The sequence below is a fragment of the Pinus tabuliformis genome, chromosome 5_2 (genome assembly GCF_031772625.1).
Source record: "Pinus tabuliformis cultivar Carrire ecotype Pingquan chromosome 5_2, CPIR1, whole genome shotgun sequence".
In the NCBI taxonomy this organism is placed as follows: domain Eukaryota; kingdom Viridiplantae; phylum Streptophyta; class Pinopsida; order Pinales; family Pinaceae; genus Pinus; species Pinus tabuliformis.
In genome coordinates this window covers 1,065,126,902-1,065,134,210 of record NC_142306.1, presented here as the reverse complement: position 1 = coordinate 1,065,134,210, position 7,309 = coordinate 1,065,126,902, and positions in this window count along the sequence as shown.

The following is a 7,309-nucleotide window of genomic DNA, read 5'->3' as shown; positions in this document are numbered from 1 at the left end:
TCTAAATCTTTAAAATCAAAAACTATCGCAAAGGATGAACCTTTAAAAATGGCGGATTACACTATTAGGCAAGAAAAACATGAAGAAACAATGAAAAAAGAGCTATCGAAGGCTTGAACAACGATGCACAGGAGCCATTGGATCTGGCCGATCAACAGTCCAAATCCGATCAGCATATCGCAATCGAAGATGGCAAGTGGAGGCTATTGGAGGCTACCATATGAAAGTTGTGACAACGATCAGCGCAAGTCAATGAGGACCATCGATCAAGCGCGTAGATCGACGGCCCAAGTTAACTCGCAATATCACATCAGCAAAATACAAGGAAGTGATTACCAAAGGCCCAGGGACTATGCGATATGAGATTGTGATATATCGCATCGCAATATCGCATCAGAGCGATACAAAGGAGCAGGGCCAATACGAGCGACTTGCGATAGTGATACAAAGGTGGACCCGATGGATTTTAGGGCAGAGTTAATGATATTTCAGGTCTGATAAATGGCAGATCGGTGGATTTTCCCATGTTTTTGTGTGTTTCTCTGTGTAAATAGAGAACAACTATTTTGGGGATTTCAACGGCGCTGATGGTTCCTTCCGTTGCAGAACAGGTGGCCACCATCCCTGAATACGTTTAGTAATGATTGCTTAACGCTCAGAGGGGATTTGAGTGGACAGAGGCCAGGAGCCAGAGAGCCTGAAAGATGAAATGAACAAACAACGCCAATTGGCTTAAAAGCCACTGAATGACAAAGACATAGGCAAGCAGTGCTGAGACAAAAAGAAAACGAAGATAGAGAGCGAGAGGGAGAGTCAGTGTACTCAGAGAGACTTGAGGGATTCAAGTAAACTCCTGCTATTTTGTATCTGTTTTGTTGAGACTCAAATTGAGCTCACTTTTGTAAAACTCTGCTCTTGAAGACATAATAGAGAGATCACCACAAAAGGCTGGACCAGGAGAGGTAGCCGAGGAATTTTGGGTGAACTCTTTGATTATCTTGATGTGTTATGTGTGTGTGTCTATTATGTTTCACTAACTTCTCATTATCTATATGATTCGCAATCTTATCGATCCGTTGCTCTAAATGATATAGGCAAATCTTGCACATGAGTCTGTAATACCTTAATGTTAAATCTAAGATCTAATTTTCGGATCAAGTGGTATCAGAGCTTTTGGTTTTTGGTTTGTTAAGGTTAGACAAGCTTGTGATGGACTCTTTTTATGCTAAGTAGGTCAAAGCTCAAACTGGGAAAAGGAGAACTTATCGAGGCCAATCCAGAAATCGGAAGAGCCTATCCTCGGAGGAAAATGGCCGAAGAAACTCCCTTGGGAGCATAATCTCAATTTCTAGAAGATTTTAAGGCACTTCAAGCCATGGTGGCAGAGATGTATCAGGAATTTAAGAAGGGCCGAGGTGAAAGCATTTCAGCACCTAGCCCAGATAAAGGAGCAGAGGAACCTCTTCGAGTTGCCCACCTAGAAGGCAAAGGAAAAGAAGAGAGGCCTTCTCCACCATCTACTCCATCATCACCTTCATCATCCTCATCATCTTCTTCACATAAATCTAGCCCTGATAAGAAAAAGAAGAAGACTTCCTTGATTAAATTAGATGTAAAGTTTGATTTGCCAATTTATGATGGAGAATTAAATGCAGAAAAGCTAGATAACTGGACTAGACAAATTGATGTATATTGCAAGGTGCAGAACATTGATTCAGAAAGGAGAAGTATTCAGTTGGCTAGCCTTCGCCTTGGAGGAACTGCACTAGTGTGGTGGGAAGGCAAGACACAAGCTGATTTGAAGAAGCATGGTAAAATTCTTTCTATCTGGAATGAATTTGTTTCTACCATTAAAAAAAATTCTATCCGCTAGCTTATATGCAATAAGAAATGATGAGTTGGCAAACTCTTCGCCAATTAAAGGGCCAAAGTGTACAAAACTATACCCAGGAATTTAGAAAAAGAGCTTTAACTCTAGGCATTTCTCTAGACTCACCTGAAACTTTGTTGAAGTATATAGGTGGTCTGCATAGCTATTTGAAGCACACCATTCTCATGTTTAACCCCACTAGCCTAGATGATGTATCAGTTCAGGCTACACATTTAGAGGCTAGAGGCAAGAATGTGAACCCAAAGATTGGGGGATCATCAAAACCCGTTGCAAGCAAGAACAAGGAAAAGAAGAAGCAGAAATGGAAGGAGAGGAAGACAAACGCTGTACAGAAAGACAAACCTTCATGCACTCATTGCAAGAAGGATGGGCGCGATGATGCACACAGCTGGTCTTTGCATTCGGTGCTAAAACCCAAGAAGTTCGATGGTAAGAAGAAAAAGACTGCTACTGCTATTCAGAAATATTTGGGGTCAGACTCAGGGGATGAAACAACAGTCACAGCCATAGGTATAAAAGGTAAAAATTCTTAAGCATCTACAAATACTTATGTACAATCTATAGATAATCAGATAATGAGAAGAAAAAACATGAGCTTTTTCATATTAGAGTTATTTCCAAACAACTTTATTTGATAGTGGATCACAGTAAACTTGATTTCTGAAGCAATTATAAAGAAGTTGGGATTACTAACCACACCTCACAAGAAGCCATATCCATTAGGTTGGGTATGTGATAAAGCAAAACTACAAGTGACAAGACAATGCAAACTTAGGTTTGCTATTGGGTCTGTTATCACTCAGGTTTTCCCCAAAGTTGTAAGAAGGGAAGGATGCCGAGGTAACCACAGACCAATCTTTTAGATACAGAATCTAGCCAATCTGTATCCAGAGAGGGCTCTCTTTTTTTTATTTAGCTTTGTTTGTAAAGATATTAGGCTAGTTATGAAGTTCAAGGGTTTTGTTTGAGTTTGGGTGGTGAGATTCAATAAAATAGAGAGGTAAGGTAGAATAGTTCAGTCCATTGGGCATGATGGAGTCAAAGAAGATGGCTTTCTGGATTTGGTTTCTTAATAGAGGATGGCTTCACAGAGCAAGGTAGTCAAACAAGGAACAAAATAAAGAGTTGAAAACAGATGAAATGGGCTCAAATGGGTGAAGGGCAGTCAAGAATCCTTCAACATATTGAAAGAGAGAAAATGGATGATTATTGATAAGGAGCAGTTAAGAATTCCTTACCAAGTAATCAACATGAAAGAATCAGGAAACAGGAGCAATTAAGATTTCACTCCTTATTCTAATTCTGAAGAAAACACAGAGAATAATAAAGACTGAAAATAGAGTGCAATCAAGCATATTTTAAAATTAACCATTTTCTTTATCATTCAGTTTATGAAACACAGATGATATAATAAACAAGGAAACTATAAAACACAAGATATAGAGGACTTATTGATCCGGAGGTTGATTCAAGGAATTTGTGATAAGTCTTCTGCTTCAATTCTTCATCTAGTAGGCCAGATAATAGATGTTTCCAACAGCTCTTTTTTCCAAAAATTCAATATTATAGTAGAGTCTAAGAAATCCACACACCCCCTCAATACTCTAATGGAGGGGGTATTTATACAACAAAATATGTACAACCTATATCTCATAACAGCTATGAAATAATATCTAGGTTTAACCTAAAATAGCTTACAAGTGAAACAGAAACAGCTAACTGATGTAGTGCTAGAGGCTGGCTCTTTAATTCGACTGGCAGTTGTCTTCTGTAGTAGCTCTATGCCGACAGCCTGTCTTAACTGATGCATTAATTCTGATCTAATAGTCTTTAACTCTTATCTGCTTTCTTTAATGCTGAACTGATACTCTTTAATGCTGAACTGATACACTTTAATGCTAAACTAATACACTTTGACTTGTTTTCCTCTGTCCGGCTTTTAGCCCAAAATATCCCTTTTTCCAATGGTAACAACACAACTATGATTAAACACCTATTGTTGGGACACTGGAGGTTGTTCTGCGCCTTCCAATTCCTTTCCTTTAGACCTTTATGTGGAGATTGTTGAGAAGTTTCCGGCGATTGGCGCACCAATTCATGGCTTTCTAAGATAGCTGAAAGGGTACCTATAATTGAGGAGGAACACGTACATTGGAGGGTCGATTGACAGTGGGAGAAGCTCGTCGATGGAGCCTTTCTGGTCAGAAACTGGAAATGCAACCTCAGTCGATTTTATTTTGTAGGAGAGCGCGGGGTGCTGTATGTAGAGAAATACAGCAAAAATGACCATTTTTACCCTTTTAATTAACAAAATGAATTTTGGCGAGAATTTATGATTTGAAGGATGGATGACATAAGCAGAACAGATGATGATGTCAGCGGGAGTACGGGGGCAGATGACGTGGCAGGTGATGTCAGCACAGGACGGAGGACGTCAGCAAATGACGTCAGCGGAGGATGGTGGTAAGCGGTTTTGCCCGCACCGCTTTCGGGGTTGGGCAGTTTTGGGCCGGAGGCGAGCGAGCAGGCTGAAAGTGCGATGCGTGGCAGAGGTACGACGAGAAACCGCCGAGCGATCACACGTTAATAGGCAGAGGTTAGGGGGGTTGCGAAATTATCGTTGACCGTCGGATGTGAGGGTGCTGATTGGACGGTTGACGGCTTTGGGACATGGCGGAGGTTTAAACAGCAGGACTGACATAATAAAACAATGTTTTAATGTATCGGGGCTGTTTTTTGATAGGGTCGTGGGTAGTGGTTATTAATTAACCAGAGGTTAATTAATCCCTTATAGTGCACGGTGTGGAGGGTTCTCAATGAACTTCAAACAAATTCATCAATCCCTGTTAAATTGTAACTATGGTCGTATTCGACCGGGGCAGGAATATTAATATTTGGGGCTTTTTACATATGTACATAATACGGGGAAGGGAAATGTTTACATGGGATTTATATAATAAAAAGTTTAGAGTTAATATGACTTATGAAAATGAATGTGTGATAAGTATAAAAACAGTTCACATGTATTTTTAAACTTAGGCTAAAATGGGAATGGGGTTTATGGGTGATATTTGTGCGTTTTCCTAAGTAAAATAGGGTCTTACTTAGGCAATCTTTATAAGATGGAATGAGTGATTTATGAAGGAAATTAAGAATCAGATTCTTAATATTTGAGGGGGGACATTAGTAAGTGATTGGGGAAAAGTATGAAGGGGAGTTAGTTATGTAATCTGCCTTGCTTGAGCTACATCAAAAATATCTGCCTTGTACTTGTGATAGAGGTGAAAGTTAACACATTTTTAGAAACATAATCCATCACAAGTATTATTCTGCAACACCAATCTACCTACCCTGCCTACTTTGCCTAGCATTTTCTCTTCTTTACTTGGGTGCACTTGGACTGGCAAACCCTCATTAACTTTTCTTTTTTTTGCATGGTAAGCCTACCTAAGTCTGCACTTATTACTTCCAAGGGCTCAGATTAAATTGTTGAGATCCTTTACTTCTCTACCTATCTACTTATCTACCAAGATTAAACAATTTGGTCATATTTTTATTCTATATCTCTAAAACAGGAAATTCACACATGAACTGGCCAAGATTAAACTGTTTGGCCATTCATCAATTGTGGCATGACTTAATAAGCTGCACACAATGCTTTATTTACAGAAAAATGAAAAAGTAGTGGCATTTTGGACTTGCACACTTTCCTGGTCTTTCTTTATTTGGGGTTCATTTCTTTCACTTTTTTGACCATCTTATTCTTTTTACCCTTTGATTTTTCTTTTAGGGTATACTCTCTTTATATTTTTTACATTTTTTGATTTTTTGATAATATGGAAACATTTACAGCAAGGAAATGAATGAACATATTACAGAGCTCATCAAGTCAATCATGAAATATGACACCAATTGGTATAGAAGCATAACAGGGTCAACATTTGTAGATGAGGTTGGGTTAGATATAGTTCCGTTGGATATATGTGGTATTGTTTTAGGAAGTCCTTACTTGTATGATAGAAAATCCATTTTCTATAGAACCAAAAATAAATATCAATTCACTAAAGATGGAATAGAATATATTGTAAGAGCTCATAAACTCAAAAATAACTACTCTCTCATAAACTCAGCGCAGATGAAAATAATTGTAAATTCATGCAAGCAATTTTTACCAATGGTTGTAAATGAAAAGAACCCTGATAAAACCAATGTATTTGAGGGTTGTAATGCTAAACAGAAATCTGATTTAGATAAAGTTGTTTCAGAGTATGATATCCTATTTCAAGAACCTAAAGGTTTGCCACCAAAAAGGGAAATAGTACATGATATTCATTTGCAGCAAGATGTTCCATTGCATAACATTGGAATGTACAGGTTATCTCTTTAGAGAATGCAGAGATCAAGAAGCAGGTACAGGAGCTGCTCGATAAAGGGTTCATAAGACCAAGCACATCAATATGCAGATCTCCAATCGTGTTGGTGAGAAAGAAAGATGCTTCGTGGAGGATGTGCATTGATTACAGTGCATTGAATAAAATAACGATCAAGGATCGTTATCCTCTTCCTCGCATTGATGATCTATTAGATCAGCTGAAAGAGGCAGTTTACTTTTCCAAGTTGGACTTGCGTAGTGGCTATCATCAGGTCAGAGTAGCAAAACAAGATGCATGGAAGACTGCTTTCAAAACAAAGCAAGGGTTGTATGAATGGCTGGTTATGCCTTTTGGCTTAACCAATGCTCCTGCCACTTTCATGAGAGTCATGAATGATGTACTCAGACCTTTTATTGATGATTTTGTAATTGTATATTTAGATGACATTCTTGTTTTTAGTAAAACATGGGAAGAACATTTGAAGCATGTAAAACAGATTTTAAATGTTTTGAAAAGAGAAAATCTCTATGTGAAGTTATCAAAATGTGAATGTGGAAAAACATCTTTAAACTATTTGGGTCATATTGTAGGGGGTGGTGAATTAAAGATAGATCCCTCTAAGGTTGAAGTCATTGTGAACTGGCCTAAACCCAAGTCTGCTACAGAAGTTAGGCATTTCTTAGGAGCAGCACAATATTGGAGAAAGTTTATTGCTAACTTTTCCTTGATTGCAGCTCCCTTACATGCTTTAACAGGATTGAACAAGGTGTTTTAGTGGGGAGGCAAACAGCAGAAAGCCTTCGACACCTTAAAAGAAAAAATTAGTACAACACCAGTACTAGCACTGCCAGATCTTCAACGTCCATTTGAGATTGAAACAGATGCCAGTGACTATGCCATGGGAGCAGTGTTGATGCAACACGGTAAACCCATATGCTATCATTCTGAGACATTTAATTCTGCAGTAGTTAATTATCCCACATATGATAAAGAATTGTATGCATTAGTACAGAGTGTGAAAAAGTGGAAACATTACCTAATGGGC